Raw genomic sequence first — 18,495 nt, forward strand, 5'->3', positions numbered from 1 at the left:
GGCGGGGGAGGGCTCTCCCTGTGTCCCCCAGGGCCCCCTGGAACCCCCGACCCTCGCCTGGGGGCAGCTCTCCCCGCCAGGGCAGGCCCTGGGGCCCCTCCTGGCACCTGCTTCTGCCCAAGCAGCGCGGGGGGCGGGGAGGGGGGTGCTCAGGCGGGGCGGCTCAGAGGACAGGGCAGGCCATGCCATCAGCAGGGGCGTCCGGGGAGCCAGTCCACGGGAGCAAGGGGCGGGGGGCGGCGGGGGCCAGGGCCTGCTTTGGGGTGGCCGGAACATTCTGGACCTGGTTGGAGGTGGTAGCCCTGAAGCGGAGGTAAAAAAAAAAAAAAAAGCCACCGTCCCCATCTTTGCAAAAACGCTGCGCGGGCGACATCCAGAGCACGAGGAGGGGCCCGCGGGACGCCGTGGGCGGCCCCACCTCCACGCCAACGCCAGCTGCGGACACCGCGGCCGGCCCGGGGCTCCTCCCAGGGGCCTCGCCCGCGGGCGGGAAGACGGGGCTCTTGAGCCCCACGCGCGCCCCAAGGGCCCCCCCACGACCCTCGAGCCCCACGCGCGCCCCAAGGGCCCCCCCACGACCCTCGAGCCCCACGCGCGCCCCAAGGGCCCCCCACGACCCTCGAGCCCCACGCGCGCCCCAAGGGCCCCCCCACGACCCTCGAGCCCCACGCGCGCCCCAAGGGCCCCCCCACGACCCTCGAGCCCCACGCGCGCCCCAAGGGCCCCCCCACGACCCTCGAGCCCCACGCGCGCCCCAGGCCCCCCCCCCGCGCGCCCCGATGCTCCCCCCCCACCCTTGAGCCCCACGTGCGCCCCGAGGCGCCCCCCCACCCTCGAGCCCCACGCGCGCCCCCCCCGCGACTCTCGAGCCCCACGCGCGCCCCCCCCCCCCGCGACCCTCGAGCCCCGCGCGCGCCCCGAGGCCCCCCCTCGCGTCTGGGCTCAGCCCCCCGGGGTGCGCGCCCGGCCCCCCCCCCTGCCCCGCGGAGCCTGCGCGGCAGACACGGGGCTCCGAGGCCCTCGCCCGCCGGGGTCCCCGCCCCCCGCCGCCCCCCAGCCCGGCCCCTCCGCTCCTCCGGCCTCCCCCGCCGAGCGGCCGTTGCCTTGGCAACCGTCTGGGCTGAGCCGGGTGCGGGGACGCGGTGACCTGGGCGCAGCGCCCCCGCGGGCGCGCCGGCCTCTGCGAAACGGCGCCCCGGGCTCCCGCCGCCGCGGGCTGGGGTCTCCATCCCGGGTGCCCTGACGTGCGGGCGCGGCGGGGGTGGGAGCCCGCCAGCGCCGCCCTCCCGGCCTCACCCGCCCCGGCTCCCCGGGGCGCAAAGCGGGAGCGGAGGCGCCGCAGGCCCAGGGCAGGTGGCGGCGACGAGGGGCCCCCGCCAGCCTTGCGGGAGGGGTGCCCCCCGCCAGCGCCCCCCGCCGCGGATGTCGGCGCTGGGCGAAAAAGCGAAGAAAAGTCCCCCAAAAGCTCTTCGCTTTGCCGGGCATTCTGCCCCAGTTCCTCCACCGCCTCCAGGCAGCCCTCCCTGCCTGCACCCCATCAGGCCCTTCCCCTGTTCTGAGCCCTGCTGTGGCTCCCCAGTGCCCCTCGGGGGAAAGGCTGAGCCCCTCCTGCGGGCCCCTGCCACGCTCAGCCCCATGTACTGTCCCAGGGCACAGACCTTCCACCCCACCGAGGACTTAGCTCAGGGGACGCCTCCTCCAAGCAGCCTTCCGGCTGCCCCTCGTAGCCCCTGCGGAGACAGAGTGGAAGAGGCAGAGAGAGGCAGGAGCGCTCTTCCCAGCCCCGAGGGAGCGCTCCAGCCCAGCCTTCTTTCTTTGTTTTTGTGTCTTTTTCATGTATTTTATTTTATTTAAATTTTTTCTCTTTCTTTTTTAAAATTATTTTTATTTTTCAACTCTAAGTTTAAATTTAATTTTAAATTTAAAAAAAATTTTTAACATTTTTTATTTACTCCCCCCCCCCACGTTGTCTGCTCTCTGTGTCCATTTGCTGTGTGTTCTTCTGCATCTGCTTGTGTTCTTGTCAGTGGCAGCGGGAATGTGTCTCTCTCTGTTGCGTCACCTTGCTGCATCAGCTCTCCATGTGTGTGGCACCATTCCTGGGCAGGCTGTGTTTTTTTCACATGGGGTGGCTCTCCTTACGGGTGCACTCCTTGCGCGTGGGGCTCCCCTAACCGGGGGACACCCCTGCGTGGCAGGGCACTCCTTGCGTGCATCAGCACTGCGCGTGGGCCAGCTCCACACGGGTCAAGGAGGCCCGGGGTTTGAACCGCAGACCTCCCATGTGGTAGGTGGACGCTCTATCAGTTGGACCAAATCTGCTTCCCTAAAATTTTTTAAAATTGATTTTTATTTTATTTTTTTTATTTTAAAGATACATAGATCACCCCCAAAAATTTTTTAAAGATACATTGATCACACAAAATGCCTCCATTTTTATTTTGTCTTATTCCTGGACACTGGATGTGAGGACTTCCCTCTGCCAGACACCGTTTCCAACGTTTCACAGCTGTGAACTCAGTGATCCCCCCTCAAACGACCTGGGTACCCCGTGTCCAGCAGTGGAAACTGAGGCACGGCGCCCGGAGCTCACAGCCTGCTCTGCCACCCCCCGGCAGCTCCTCGCCCGCCTCTGCAGGACCTGGAGGAGAATGCACCCACAGGGCAGCGCCAGAGGCTCCCCCGACCGGCCCGGGGCATCTGCCAACACTGGGGGGCTGGCTTCCCTGGGCGCCCCTCTGTGGACACCTGGCTGGACAAGGCCGGAGGGGCCCCGAACCCCTCCCCAAGACCCCGCGGCCGCGCGGGCACGCAGCGGGGGCTGGGGCCCGGGACCCCCGAGCTTCAGCCTGGCGGAGGGTCCGCTCGTCTTTGACCTCCGGCCAGGGGATGCCAGAGCCAGGCTCTCCGAGGCCAGCAGGTGCTGCTGCCCGCGTGCCCAGGACCGCGTCCTCTGCCACCCCTTCGGTCTCTCTCTGTGTGTGTCCCTGTGTGCCTCTGCCTCTCCCACCCGCCGTGTGACCAGGCCTTCCCACGGCCTCCGCCACCACCCCGCCCCCCGCCCCCCATTCCAGGACTGGCGCGGCCTCCTCTTTCGAGGACCCACCTTGGCCAAGGAACCGGGCACCTTCCACCCAGCCCCCTGCCCCGGTCCCACCTGCCCCCATAGCCCCCCGCAGCAGGGGCAGAGTGGGAGGTCGTGCCCAGCCTGCCCCCTCAGTCCCGCGGGCTGAGCCTCCCGTCGGCCGGAGCATGCGAGCTCCCTTCAGGCTTGCCAAGCACCAGGCCCTACCCTATGTGGGTTTTTTGGTTTTTTTTAAAGCTTTATTTCTCTCCCCTTCTCCCCACCAGCCAGTTGTCTGCTCTCTGTGTCCCTTTGCCGTGTGTTCTTCTGTGTCTGCTTGTGTTCTTGTCAGCAGCACCGGGAATCTGTGTCTCTTTGTTGCGTCATCTTGCGTCAGCTCTCCGTGTGGGCGGCGCCATTCCTGGGCAGGCTGCACCTTCTTTCGCGCTGGGCGGCTCTCCTTATGGGACGCACCCCTTGCACGTGGGGCTTCCCTACGCGGGGGACACCCCTGCGTGGCACGGCACTCCTTGCACATGGGCCAGCTCCACACGGGTCAGGGAGGCCCGGGGTTTGAACCGCGGACCTCCCATGTGGTAGGCGGACGCCCTAACCGCTGGGCCAAGTCTGCTTCCCGTGCCCTACGCGTTTTGAAAACACTGGCTGGAGGAGATGTGGCTCAAGCAGTTGGGCGTCCGCCTCCCACCCGGGAGGTCCTAGGTTTGGTTCTAGGTGCCTCCCAAAGGTGAGCAAGACAGAGAGTTGATGCACCAGGCTAGTGCGGCGAGATGATGCAACGAGATGGTGCAATGAGGAGACACGACGAGAGACACAACAAGCAGGGGGTGAAGGTGGCTCAAGTGATTGGGTGCCTCCCTCCCCCACGGGAGGTCCCAAGTTTGGTTCCCGGTGCCTCCTAAAAGACAACGAGCAGACACAGAGAGCAGACGGCGAGCACAAACAACAGGGGCTGGGGTGGGAAATAAATAAATCTTTTTTAAAAATTGGAACTAAAGGGTATGCGACGTGAAACTTGCGAGTCTGACCATTTTGGGTTTCAGTACTTCCACGGAGTCCCACAGACGTCGCCGCTGTCGAGTTCCAGAGCAATCTCATCACCCCGGAAGGAAAGCCCTTGCCCACCCGCAGCCCCTGCCCGCCCCCACCCAGGCCCCGGGAACGACGATTCTCCCGTCCCGGGAAGCACCTCTAGTGGACTTCAGTGTGGACAGAACCCGCCATGCGTGGCCCTTGGTTTCCAACGTCTTTCACTCAGCATCGCGGCTCCAAGGCTCACCCACGCCGCGGCGAGCACCGCACGTCATGCCTTTCCACGGCCTCGTGACGGTCCACGCATGGCCGGGTCACGTGTTGTTTCCTTGTTGTTTCTTTGTGGACACTTGTGCTGCTTCTGGCTCTGGCCGCTGAGTCGTGCCGTGTGGATGTTAAAAAGTGCATCCGGCCCCGGCCCCACTTCTGTTTCTTTGGGGCGGAGCCCTATGAGGGGGATTGCGGGGTCGTGTGGCAACTCCATGTTCAGCTTTTTTGTTTTTTGCTCGTTGTCTGTTGCTACTTTCTTTAGGAGGCGACGGGAACCGAACTGGGACCTCCCGTGTGGGAGGCGGGCGCCCAACCGCTGGAGCCACATCCTGCTCCTCAGCTTTTTTCAATGTGTGACCCAAAGCATTAAAAAGTTTACCCCAAGGAAGCAGATGTGGGTCCAGTAGTTGGGTGTCCGTGAGGTCCTGGGTTTAGTTCCCGGTGCCTCCTGGAGAAGACGAGTGAGACAGCAAGCTGACGTGACGGGCTGGCACGGCTAGCTGATGCAACAAGGAGGCACAAAGAGGGAATGTAATGAGAGACACAACAAGCAGGGAGTGGAGGTGGCTCAGGTGTATGAGCGCCTCCCTCCCACATGGGAGGTCTCGGGTTTGGTTCCTGGCGCCTCCTAAAGAGACGAGCAGCCACAGAGAGCACACAACGAGCAGACGCAGCAAGTGCAAACAACAAGGGGAAGAATAATGCTTTTAAAAAAAGATTTCCCCAGCTGGGGCTGCGCCCAGCCCCACGTGCCCGAGAGCGAAGCAGAGGGCCACAGAGGTCCCACGTCGGCAGCCCGCGGGGCACGGCTGCTCTCCTGTGCCCAAACGCCTGGCACTGGGCCCGCACACCTGCCCTTTGCTTTTGGGGGCCCCGGGCCTCGAGCGTGAACCAGGGGTGTAGGCCACGGCCAGGGCGGCTTACAGGGTGCACAGGGCTGGCGCGCCCTCCCGCCCCGCGCCCGCTTTTCCCACCTCAGGGAAGGCACAGCGCCCCTCTGCCTGGGCCACACCCGGGGAAGGCTTGCGAGGGAGTGAGCCTCCCGTTTGTGGAGGCGTGCGAGCAGAGACCAGCGAGCCGGGGCGGCCTGAGATGCCGGCCCAGCATCGAAAATCCTGCACCGCAAGGCCGCGAATGTGACCCTCAGGAGAGCAGACCCCGGGGGACCGGCAGGCCTCGGCTGCCCCCCCAGCACGCCCGGCTGTCCGGACATGCACCAGCGCTGCCGGGGGACCGCCCCCTTCTGTGCTTTAGGCGAAGGGGCCTGGCGGTGGCGCGGGGCAGCGGTGACACGGCGCATTTCACGGCCCTTTCATCACGGCCGCGCGGCTCACAAAGGCCCTAAGCCCCTGGCCCCTGTCCGCTTCAGAACCCCAATCCTATTAGGGCAGGGGGTGGGGAACCAGCGGGAGGGCCGGGGGCGCCCTGGACCCCCGCCCCAGCCCGGGGCCTCTGAGCCGCCCGCAGGGCCCTTCCCCATGGCCGGGGACGCCCGGCCTGCGCGGTGGGCTGACTTGGCGCCCCAGGGAGACTCGAGGCCGCGCCGCTCGGGGCCCTGTTTGTCACCCCCTGAGCCTCGGGCCCCCCCCCACAGTGGGACCCTCGGGTCTCCCTGCCTGTCCTTCCTGAGAACCTTCCGGGCTGGCCGCGCCGCAGGCACAGCGGCCCCAAGTGCCCCCGCGCCCCAGGGACGGCGGTGACGGAGGGTCCCCGTCGGGTTTCCGGTCTGACAAGCCCCCACAGCGCGTGGTTCGGGGGCGGGACCCCGGGCAGGGGGTCCTGGGCAGGGCGGGGGCTGGGGACGCAGGGAAGACGGTGGCGCGGGGGGCTGGGGCGTCGGCGTGTAGGGAGGAAGGGCCGACCCAGCTGGAGCCGCGACCCCTCGCCCTCGGCGGGTCCCGACCGCGTGGAGGAGAAAGCAGGCGAGAGCGCGTGGAGGAGAAAGCAGGCGAGAGCGCGTGGAACAGCCCCGTGGGGTGGAAGGCCACGCCGCGGCGCCTCGAAGAGGCCGAGCAGGGAGCCGGGCACGGGAGCCACGGGGCGGGCGCCTCGGTTTACCCGAAACGCCCAAAGCAAGTCCGGAAAGTGGGTTAGCGGTTGCGGGGCGGGGGGCGGGGGGACTGCCAAAGGGCGGGGAGAATGTTCTGGAATTACAGAGCAGCATAATCGCACGACCCCGAGAATGCACCAAAACCCACGGACTCGTCCCTGAAAACGGGGGGCGGTCCAGCCCAAGACCTGTCGCCGGGTGATAGACAAGACCCGCGCGGGCTGCGGGGAGTTCTCTTTCTCTGTTTTTATTAGTTTTGCGTTTGTTTCCCTTTTTACTTTTCGTAGGGTTTTCACAGCTTGTCCTCTGTATTCAGCAGGGACTCTTGAAGCAAAGGGCTGTGCCCAGGCCCCTTGCCACACGTGCCTGACCATTTGTTCTATAAATACAGACAGTTTTAAGGGGTGCCAGCAGGTGGGGGGCGCCTGCCCCCGGGGGGGGCCGCCTGCTTCCCGCCGTGGCCCTGGGCGGTGAAGGGACACGCCGGGGAAGGTGCTCCGGGCAGCGTGAACGACCGTGTGGTGCCCCGGCGCAGGACGACGGCTGCGACCGCGGCCTCTCTTGGAAATGGGGCCTTCGCGGGCGATTCCAACTACGATGAGGCCGCCCGGACCCCACCTAACCCCGCCGGAGTCCACCCAAGGAGGGGACGCCGAAGACGGTGCGTGATGCGGCCACGGGCCGAGGCGCAGGGGCCCCCGGCGCTGGCGGAGGCAATGGGGCCTCCCTGGAACCTGCTGCCACCCCAGCTTCAGGCCTCGGAAGGCGACGGGCTCCTGCTGCTCTGAGCCCCCGGTCTGTGGCGATCGGCTAAGGGCGGGAGCCGAGCGTGCAAAGGCCCTGGGGCAGGAGCAGGTGGCCACGACCCGAAGCCAGATCAGGGTGCCGGGCGCAGAGGGAGCGACAGGGGGAGGGCTGGGGCCTGGGGGGGGGCCCTGGACGGTGACCTCGTGCGGGGAACGCCCACGCACGGCCGCGGGGGCGGGTGACAGGTAAGCACAAGAGCAGACGCTTCCTCTCGGGGGTCCTGCGCCAGGCTCAGGGGTCGCGGCCTCCCTGCATCTGTGCCTGCCGGGCCCCCGCGCCCCTGCGCAGCCTCTTACCGGCCTTCAGCCGGCCCCGAGCCCGGAGGCCCCCAGGGACGCATCCACGGCAGAGCCCGCCTGCCCCACCCCAGCTGCCCGGAGGGCACCCGGGCGCAGCGCCGCCGGGAGCCGGGCTCGGCGTGAAACGTGTCTTTTTTTTTTTTTTTTTTAAGATTTATTTATTTATTTAATTCCCCCCCCCCTCCCCTGGTTGTCTGTTTTTTTTGGTGTCTATTTGCTGCATCTTGTTTCTTTGTCCGCTTCTGTTGTCGTCAGCGGCACGGGAAGTGTGGGCGGCGCCATTCCTGGGCAGGCTGCACTTTCTTTCCACGCTGGGCGGCTTTCCTCACGGGCGCACTCCTTGCGCGTGGGGCTCCCCCACGCGGGGGACACACCTGCATGGCAGGGCACTCCTTGCGCGCATCAGCGCTGCACATGGCCAGCTCCACACGGGTCAAGGAGGCCCGGGGTTTGAACCGCGGACCTCCCATATGGTAGACGGACGCCCTAACCACTGGGCCAAAGTCCGAAACGTGTCTTTTAAACGCTGGCGGTGTTTGACCGCGGCCGGCTCAGAGCGAGCACGTGGGGGGCCGCAGCCCAGGGCCCCCGCGCAGGCGAGGCGGCGCAGGCTCCCCCGCCCGGCGAGAGCGCGGCGCCCTCCTCTGGGGCAGCCTCCCTCGGAGTTCACAGCCTGGGTGCGATCCAGGGGGCACTGGCGAGCCGCGGAGGGCGAGGGCTCTCCAGGGACGGCGGTGGCGGGCCTGGGCGGGGGGTCTTCTGGTCTGGGGGGTCTTGGGGGAGGGGCGAGCCTGCCGGCCGGACCCACCGCCCCCTGCTGACCCTTCTCCCAGGGGGCCTGGGATCCGACCCCCTCCCACCTCTGCCGCACCCTCCCTGCCCCGGTTCTCTGGGGAGACCCACCTTCCAGGGGAGGAAAGCGAGGCACGGAGGGTTTGAACCCTCAGCGCACACCTGAGGCTGCGTTCTCTATGTGATCCGCACATCTGGGTCCCTCTGTAATTAGCACATCTGGGTCCCCCTCTGTGTAATTAACACACCTGATTTTATTATGTGTCCTTAGCACATCTGGGTCCTTCTGTGTGTAAATAGCATACCTGAATCTATGTAATTAGTACATCTGGGTTCTCCTGTGTGTAATGAGCAAATCTGGTTCCCCGTTTGTAGTTAGCACATCTGGGTCCTCTACATAATTAGCACACTTGGGTCCCCCTGCGTGTACTGAGCACTCCTGGGTTCTCCTGTTTGTAGTTAGCACATCTTGATCCTCTACGTTATTAGCACACCTGAGCTCTCCTGCTTGTAGTCAGCACATCTGGATCCCTCTATGTAATTAGCACATCTGGGTCCCCTGCGTGTACTGAGCACACCTGGGTCCCCCGTGTGTAATTAACGCATCTGGCTCACCTTCTTGTAATTAGCACACCCAGGTCCCTTTCTGTCCCCCGCAGCTAGTCGGTGCAAGACGAGGCTCGAGCCGCGCGCCTCTGCACGGCCTGCGGTCGTGGGCGCAGGCCCAGGAGGACACGGGGCCTGGCCGCGCCCCGAGGGGAGGACCTGGCGCGGCCCGGCCCCGTCACAGTGGCCGCAGGAGGCCGGGCCTGAGGCTGGGTGCTGGCGGGGGCGCTACCGGCTCCCCTCCGCTTTACCTGCCCCGGGGTCCTTGAGGCGGTCCCCGCCCCCTCGTGGGCCCCGGCCCAGCCCGCCTGCTGTGCACGCTCGGGCCTGACAACGGCGAGGTGGGGGCAGCTGCCCAGCCGGGGGCCCTGCTGCACGGCCCCCTCGCCCCTCGTGGGCCGGGGGTGCTCAGAGAGCAGGCTGCCCACGGCTGATTCGCTGGTCGCTTCCGGGACCCCCGCCCACACCCTGTGCCCGATTCTGGGGCCGCTCTGGGCCCTGAGTTCCACCCGTCCTCATGGGGTGTTCTGAAGAAACCCCAAGTTCCAACCTGGTCGGAGGGAACCCGGGTTCAAGTCCCACCCCCATCCTGCGGGTGAGCACCTCGCAACCAACCGGGGTCTTCAAAGACGGGGTGCAACAGCGTGGAGGTTCAGGGGGGCCATCACCCTTAGAGGGAGCAGGGGGACTCAGGAGCCGGAGCAGGTGTGACACACGAGCAGGAGCAGGGGGACACAAGAGCTGGAGCAGGGGGGACACACGAGCAGGAGCGGGGGGACACACGAGCTGGAGCGGGGGGACACACGAGTGGGAGCGGGGGGACACACGAACTGGAGCGGGGGGACACACGAGCTGGAGCGGGGGGACACACGAGCTGGAGCGGCGGGACACACGAGCGGGAGCGGGGGGACACACGAGCGGGAGCAGGGGGGACACACGAGCGGGAGCAGGGGGGAGACACGAGCGGGAGCAGGGACACACGAGAGAGGGCAGGAGGGACACACGCACGGGAGCAGGGGGGACCCGGCTGGGCTGAGGGTCACCTGCCTGTGGGGGACATCCCCTCCAAGCTGTGAGGTGACCCATTCCTGCCGGGCTGGGTACTTGTTACAGCAGCTCCTGGCAGCCTCAGGCGCTCCCTGATCCCCCTCCCCAACCTCACCCCAGCCGAGGCGCGGGCCTGAGGCGGGTATACAGGCAGCGCCTAACTACTGTTTGTGCAAGGAATGAATGAATGCTAACATTCGGGGAGGAAGCCCGCGCGGGCCTCTAGCTCCTGCAGGGGGCGATCGCGGGGCAAGACCCCGGGGAGGGGGCGTCTGGAGCTGGGGAGGGGGTCCGGGGACCCCCGAAGTCGCCCCAGCACCCACGGGCCGCCGGCGGCCGGGACTGGCCCAGCTGCGGTCCCCCGGAGCGGAGGTTCCAGGCGGCGCCGGGGGCAGGGGTCGGGGGTCAGGGTGCGCGCCCCGGGCCCCGCCGCCTCCAGCTCCGCGCGCGCGCCCCCGCGGGCCCCCGGCCGCGCTCGCCCTCGTGGGGCCGGTGCCTGCGGGGCGGGCGGCCCGAGCGCGGAAGGGTCGCGGGCGCCCACCCCGCAGGGCCCGCGCCACCCGCCCGCTCCCGCCCTCGGCGGCTCCGGAGCGCGCGTCCGTCCGCGCCGCGTCTCCACCGGCCTCCTCGCCCCACCTAGCGGCGGCCCGAGCCGGAGCGCGCGGGGCCCAGAGAGGGCGCGGGGCCGCGAGGGCGCAGAGCCGGGGTCGGGGCGCGGGGCCGAGGGGCGCACGCCCGAGGTCGGGGCGCGGGGCCGAGGGGCGCACCGCCGGGTCCCGCGGAGGGCCGGGAGCGCACGGCCAGGGCTGGTGGAGCCTCGCTCCTCCCTCGCTCACCTTAGTCTGGGAACAACCCACCATCTTTTGTTTCAAGGCTGGGAAACTGAGGCACTGAAGAGACAGAAGCCCCCAAGGTCACCCAGGGGGGCTGTGTTCAAACCGAGCCCCTCCCCAGCATGGGATCCTCTGCCGCCCCCAGGCAGACGGCCCGCCCCCTGGCCCTGCCTGCGTCCTGGGCAGAGGAACCCCAAGTGCCGATTTGGACGCCTGGGACCCATTTCCCCTTCACCCCAGAAATGCAGGGGCCCTGGAGCCCCAGGAGGAGGGGCGTGGGGGGCACGTCTGCTGAGAAAGGGGCCGGTCCACCCCGCGGCCAGGACGGGGCTGAGTGGATCCAGCCCCCTCTGCCTCAGCAGGCCTCAGTTTCCTCGTTTATAACATGTACTGGAAGCGGTTGTGGCTCAAGCAGTTGGGCGCCCACTGCCCACGGGAGGTCCCAGCTTCCGTTCCCGGTGCCTCCTAGAGAAGACGAGCAAGACCTCGAGCTGGCACAAGATGGCGCAACAAGGAAATGCAATGAGAGACACAGCAAGCAGGGAGCTGAGGCGGCTCAAGCGATTGGGTCCCTCCCTCCCACGTGGGGGGGTCCTGGGTTTAATTCCCATTGCCTCCTAAAAAGAAGACGAGCAGACAATGAACAGACACAGAGAGCAGGCAGGGAGCGCAAACAACGGGGGGAGGGGACCGGATAAATAAATAAAATAAATCTTTTTTTTTTTAATGCACGTAATTGTAGGGTTAGCTGTGCGGTTCCAGGGAGAGGAGGCAGGTTGAAGCTTGGGAACAAGCGTTGGCTTTTGAGGAACACCCAGCAGTGCTGTCACCGCACCCCAGTCACCTGCCCCCTGCCCCAGCCACACGGGTCCCCTTTCGTCCCCCGGGCTCCTGAGCCCTTCCTGCTCCTTCCACCACCTTTTTGCACACGCCCTTCCTGCCCTCTGACCCCGCGTAACAAAAAAATCAAGTTGGCCTGCCTCGGCTCGCACCGCGGCCCTGGCGCTCAGCCCAGCTCAGACACACAGCAGGCGCTCAATAAGTGCACAAGGGAAGGAGGAAAATGGAGCGGGCTCCACCCTCTCATTCCATCCCCAGGGAAACCGAGGCGCAGAAAGGGGTGGCGGCGGGAGGGGACCTCCATTCGCCCGACGCCGCTGTGGGGTCCTGGGGAGGGCGAGGAAGCCCCCCGCCCCCCCAGCGCCAGCCCCCGAGGAGGGCCAGGCTGCAGGGCCAGAGACCAGGCCAAACTGAAATCGATGGCGGGGAACAGCTTGGCAGGGTGGAACAGAAGCGGGGCCGCCGGGGAGCGCCGGCGCGCCCGAGCGTGCGAGCACATCCCCGCCGGCCATGGGGGACCGCTTAATCTGCGGCGGAAGCTTCTAGCGGCAGCCCCCGAGGAGCAGGAAGGCGCGGGGTCTGAGCTGCCGCCCCGGCAGAGGTGGGAGGCCGCCCCCCTCCATTCATTCATTCATTCTTCATTCATTCATTCGCCCCTTCCTTCCTTCCTCCTGGAGCAGCGTCCTGCGAGCCCAGCTGTGTCGGCTCGTTTCGTCCTCTGGGCAGCCCGGCCCAGTCCGGGAAGGCGGGGGCGCCAAGCACCGGCCTCGAGGTGGCCCCTGGAGAGGGCACAGAGCCCCGGTTCAAACCCAGCGCCTTCCTGGAGCCGCAGCTATTGAGCACCTGCTGTGTGCCGGGCCCTGGGCTCGGTCTGTTTCACGCGACTCCTCGTTTCCTCTTCTCAACAGCCCAATGCCAATGTCCCCATTGTCCCTCGGGGCGTCCGCTGAGAAGAGGGGGCTCACCCAGGGAGGGGGGCTCGGATTAGAACTCAGACCTCGGGGGGCCAGGAGCCGCCCCGGGCCGGGCAGTGTGACGGGGGGCGGGGGGAAGGTCATGACGGAGAGCCCGTGCCCCAGTGTGGGCGAGGGTCTCGGGTCCCCTCCGCGGTGCCATCCCAGGGGGCCGCCCCGGGGCTTGACCCGGTCAGAGGCCGGCCCACCGGCGGGACCAGCCGCGAGCGCGGTGAGCGCCCACCCGGAGGCCAGAGAGGGGCGGCCGCGGGCCCCCCCGGCCGGCGGGGAGCAGGGCCCTGGTCCCAGGGCGCCCCCCCCGCTCGCGCCTCAGTTTCCTGGGCCGGTCTCGGCGGCCGGGCGCGTGGCGGCCGTGGCATGCGTGGCCCCCGGTCCCCCGAGGCTCTGACCCGGAAGCCCCCCTGGGCGCCGGGGGCGGGGGTCGCGCCCCTCGGGCACCTCTCCGGCGAGGGAGCCGAGCCGGGGCTTAGGGGGCCGGGGTCAGGGGTCGCCCGCATTTCCCGCGGCTCCATTCAGCCGCGCGCCGCCCGTTCCCCCTGCCACATCGCGTTTCCCCGACAAAGGCTCGGCCAGGGACGGGCGGGGCGACAGGCCCTGGGAAAGCCGGCCCTGTCCCCTCCGGGGGCGTCTGTGCCCGCGTAGCCCCCTGCCCCCGGGAAACGGCCGTCATGGGGAAGGGGGGGCGTGCCCGTGCCACAGCCGGGGAAACTGAGGCTGGCCGAGCGGGCCCTGCGGGCGCCCGGGCTCCGCGGCGTCCCCGCAGCGCTGGGGCCGGGGCGGGGGCTCGGGCGCGGGGGGCGGCGTCCGTGGCGGCCGGGGGGCGGGGGTCGGGCTGCGGACAAAGGCGGGCGGCCGCCCGCGGGGCCGCGTTCCGCTCGTCAGCTCCGGTTCCACTTGAGTCCACCCAGGACAGGCCTGGATAATCCCTCCCGCGGCCGCTGCTGGGCCGTGACGGCTTGACGGGACCTGAGTGACGGCCGGGCGGAGGGGGGGTTCGCCGGGGCCCCCCGAGTCCCTCCCGGCCCCTCCCGGCCCCACCCAGGGCTGAGCACGGCCACGCGCCGTCGCCGTGTCCACAAGGGGGAAACTGAGTCACTCGGGGGGCAGGCACAGCCGCCCGCTCGCACAGCCCAGGTTCTGGGGTCACCGTGGCCGGGACCCCCACCCTCTCCCGGGGTTCCAGCCTCGCCCCGGGCCTGCAGGGCCCTCGGGGCCCGGCCGCCTCACTGCGGTCGCGCCTCCTGTCCGCGGCGAGCACCTGGGCGGCAGGTGAGGCAGGGGCCTGGCCGGGAGCCAGGCGGGCGGCTGGGGGGGAGCCGGCAGGTGCAGGACAAGCCAAGCGCCTCGGGCTGGGGAGGGGGCGGCGCGCCGGCCCCCTCCCCATGCACCTGAGCACCTGGCAGGCAGGGGAGGGTTCCGGCAGGTGGGGGAGGAGGGGGCGGCGGGATGGGAGGGGCCGCGTCGGGGCGACAGCCCCCCGGGAGAGCTGGCCTTCGGGGTGGGCCCCGGGGTCCGCCGTGGGCCTGGGCGCACCCCCTCTCGGCCGCCGCGCAGCCCAGGTGTCGGGCGTGGCAAACAGCAGGTGCTCATAAAGGCCTCTGGAGGCCAGGGAGGAACGCGGCAGCTCTGGGGGGCCCCGAGTGCCCGTGGAGGGCGTAGGCTCGTACTGGGGCCCCCTCCAGAGCCCCCGCGCCGGCCCCCTGGCAGGAGAGGCCACCCGGGTTTGCGGCCCGGGGCGGGGAGGCAGCCGGGCTCCTGCGCCGGGTCTGGGCCTGCCTCAGTTTCCCCAACTCCCCAGGGGTCACTGGCCTCAGCAGAGGGAGGCCCTGCTCTCTGCTCCAGCCCCCCCGAGCCCGCCCCCCCGGGGTCCCGCTCCGCTAATCTGCCGCCGGCCTGTGCCTCGGTTTCCCCTCCCCGAGGCCTAATGCCCGATTGTCGGAAGCCGGTTTTACGTCCATTTAGAGGCTTTTCAGCGCCGCGGGCTGCGCTGACCCGTAATGGAAAACGCCTTCTCCGCCGGGCAGCCAGGCCCCCTCCGCCAGGGGGGCCCCCAGGGCTGCGGTGCCCAGCGGGGGTCTCCCCGGCGAGCGTCCCCACGGCCTGGGAGGGGGCCGCGCTCTCGCCGGGGCTCAAGGGGCCCCTGGGACGTCCAGCGGGCAGCGGCCTCGGACCCCGGCTGCGGCCCCAGGTCCTGGGCTCAGAACCGGCCCCTGCCCCAGCCCCCGCCTGCTGGGACGTTCACGGAGAGACTGGGGGGCCTGTCCCCACCCCGTGGCTGTGGGTCGCCGACAGGGTGAATTACCTCGGCCTGTCTGTGCGTTTTAATTTGAAGACTGACCGGCAGGCCCCGCGCCCCCAGGCGTGCCCCCGTGGCCCCCTCGTCTGGGCGAGGCTGGACCCCGCCGCCCCGCCCTGCGTGAACGTTGGAGAGGGATGCCGGCGCCTCCGGCTCGCCCCGTTGGTAAGAACGAGCACTTGACTTGGAGTCCACTCATTCAGTCACTCTGCAAACATCTGGTCCGAGCCTCACCCCGTTTCCTGGAGGAGCAACCTGAGCCTGCAAGGGCCTCCTCGGGGGGCGGCAGAGGCGGCCCGGGGACCCGCTGGTGCCCCCTCCCCCACTGACCGGCTCGAGGTGCTGGGTGGGCAGGGCTGGAGACGCAGGGTGCGCAGGAAGGGGGCAGAGCAGCCCCCAGGGGCCCAGAGCCCCCCTCCTCTCCTGGGCTCAGCCTTCTTCCAGCCGCCCCCTTGGCCGCAGTCAGCCCTGGGTGAATAAAAGGCCCATGTTTCCAGAACATTCCGACAGCCTCTGCGCCTCTGCGCACGTGGGTCCCGCCCGGAGCAGCCTCTGGTGTCTCCCCAGCCCCTCGCCCTCCCTGCGCCGCTCCCGGCCGTGGGGCTGGGGGCTGGGCCTGAGGAGGGGCCAGGGCCACAGGGGCCCCTGCCCGGCCCGTGCTGGGGTCGGGGGTCCTGGGAGCGTGCAGGGCCGCCCCCCGGGGGCCAGGGCTCAACCCCACCAAGGGAGCCAAGGGCACTGGAGCGCAGGGCAGGCAGGCCCGGGGGGAGGTCTGAGGGGGGAGGCTCGCCCCGCCTTGGGGGTCTGAGGGGGGAGGCATACCATGCCCTGGGGGTCTGAGGGGGGAGGCATACCATGCCCTGGGGGTCTGAGGGGGGAGGTATGCCCCGCCTTGGGGGTCTGAGGGGGGAGGCATACCATGCCCTGGGGGTCTGAGGGGGGAGGCTCGCCCCGCCCTGGGGGTCTGAGGGGGGAGGCTAGCCCTGCTCTGGGGGTCTGAGGGGGGAGGCATGCCCTCCCTGGTGTTCTGAGGGGGGAGGCATGCCCTGACCCGGGGTCTGAGGGGGGAGGCTCGCCCTGCCCTGGGGGTCTGAGGGGGGAGGCTAGCCCTGCCCTGGTGTTCTGAGGGGGGAGTCATGCCCTGACCCGGGGTCTGAGGGGGGAGGCTCACCCCGCCCTGGGAGTCTGAGGGGGTAGGCATGCCCTGTCCTGGGGGTCTGAGGGGGAGGCATGCCCCGTCCTGGGGGTCTGAAGGGGGAGGCACCACCGTAGTGGACAGACGCCCCCTTCCTGGAGGTCTGAGAGTGGAGGCAGGGAGTTTGGGGTGAGGGGCAATGCTCTGCCCCAAACTCTAGGGGTCTGAGGGCACAGGTCTCCCCTTGGGAGGGGCAGGGGTGGGCTGAGAGGTCACAGCCCTGTGGGGGGGCGATGAGGAGACAAGACCCCGCCCTGGGGGCTGAGGGGGGAGGCAGGGCTTGTCTCCCGGGGCAGCCACTGGGGTCCCGGGGAGCCTCAGGAGCCCCCAGCCAGTGCCCCCAGGCCCCTGCCCTTGGCAGGACCCCACCTCCCTTCAGGATCCCAGGCCGGAAGAGGCACCGCGCGATACCCACCCCGGCCGCTCGGTGGCCTGGGCCCGCCTGTGGGGCGGGGGCCGGGGGGCTCCTGCTCTCGCAGCAGCAGGCGGCCCCTCTGCGTGTCCATGGGGGCGGGTGGGGGAGCAGGGTGCCCCCTGAGGGTCCAGGGCCGCCGGGTGCGGGCCAGGCGGGAGCCCGGGGCGTGTGCTCCTTCACACGCGTGTGTGCACGTGAGGCCGGCGCCAAGCCCGTGGGAGACGCCGTCCCCTGGCCACGGCCCAGCCTGGGGTGGGCCGACCGAGGGGGGCGTGGCGGGAACGGCCCCCGCCTGGACGTCAGGGGCCTGTGGGAAGGGCCCGCGCGGCTTGTTCAGAGGCCCCGGGGCCAGCGGGGCCGCGCCCAGGCGGCGTTGACCCGCAGGAGCCGCTTGCGCTAAACACCCAGGGGTCCGTCCACTGGCCAGCTGGGGTCCCCCAGACGACGGGGCGTAAAAGGGGTCCAGGCCCCGACACAGGCGCTGTCCGCGTCCACTCTCGTGACGTGCCCAGAGCGGGTCGACGCGCCCGGGAAGGCGGGCGGCGTGCCGGGCGCTGCGGGGGGTGGGGGCGCTGGCGGGCGCGGGGCTCTCTCTGGGGTGGCGGGAGCGTCCGGGCGGGACTAGAGCTTGTAAACGTCCGCTGACCGCGAGCCGCCCCTCGCGTGGGGGGGCGGCGACAACCACAGCCCGCCAGCGCCCGCTGGAAAACGACGGAGTCCAAGCGAGCGGCTGGCGCCCGGGCCCCGCCTCCCTGCGGCGTTTTCTCATTCCAGCCCTGGGGCGCGCGGGGGCCTCGGGGTGCTTCTCCAGGGAGCCGGGGGGCCTCTGCCCGGCGGCCCCATCAGGAGGTGGCCCCCGTCGCCGCGCCCAGCAGGGCCGCCTTCCTAGCTGAGCGCGCCGGGATGCCTGTGTCACCGCACCTCCGCGTCGGTCCAGCCTCTCTGTGCCTCGGTTTCCTCCGCCCGGGGCGAGGGGTACTGGCCCCTGGGACCCCAGCAGCCACAGGCACGTCTCGTGCAAAACCGGAAGGGGACGGAGACGACTGGGCAGGAGGGTAAACTGAGTCACACAGTGGAGGACAGAGACCGTGGAGGTGCCCTGGGACTCCGGTGGATTCTAAGAGGCCGGCCCTGGCGCCCAGGGAGCCCACATGCCCAGTTAATGTGCACCTGCCGTGTACCCAGAACTGGCCAGCCCTGCTCGCTCCTTCCTCCCAGCAGCCCCAGGAGGCGAGCAGGGACCGGTCCCTGGTCCCCAAAACAGGGTCAAAGAACCCAGAGCCACCGGACCGGGGGCGGGGCCGGAATTCCCCCTACACAGCCCCCCCTCCCCACAGCCTCAGGCCCTCCCAGGCGGTCCGAGGGCCCCAGATGCACACCAGCCTTTGGGGTTTCTGCTCATTTTATTATAAAAAAATACAGAATCCAAACTTGATGGTGATGGAGTGGGGGGAGGGGGGCGTCGCCAGCTCCGGGCGTGGCGACAGGGCCCACCCACACTGCGCCTCCAGAGGCCCCCTGGGGCGGCTCGAGCCCTCTGCTTGCGCTGGCTGTACACAATATATATTTATATAGAATATATAGAAAACACAGGGTCAGGAGGGGCGGCAGAAACGAAGAATCCATATAAACGCGCTGAGGACGGCGCCGCAGCGTCTCCGGCGGGTCCCTCGCGGTGGCGGCTCCCCGCCCCCACCTTCGGTTGTCCTTTTTTTCCTTTTCCTTAGAAAGGTCACGAGCTCGGAGGGCTGGGGGCTCCGACGGACGCAACGAGCTTATTGCTGAGTGCAGCGTCTACTCTAAGTCCATCCCATCCCCCCACCAAAATAAAAGACCCCGATGAAGGGAGTGGACAAAGAAAAAGAAGTTTCCAGTCCGTCCTCAGGAATACGTTAAAAATGAGTCACGGTGCATACCGCGGGCTCTATTTACAGGAACGTCTTCTTGGCCCCGGAGA

Source organism: Dasypus novemcinctus, chromosome 19, assembly GCF_030445035.2.
Source record: "Dasypus novemcinctus isolate mDasNov1 chromosome 19, mDasNov1.1.hap2, whole genome shotgun sequence".
Lineage (NCBI taxonomy): Eukaryota > Metazoa > Chordata > Mammalia > Cingulata > Dasypodidae > Dasypus > Dasypus novemcinctus.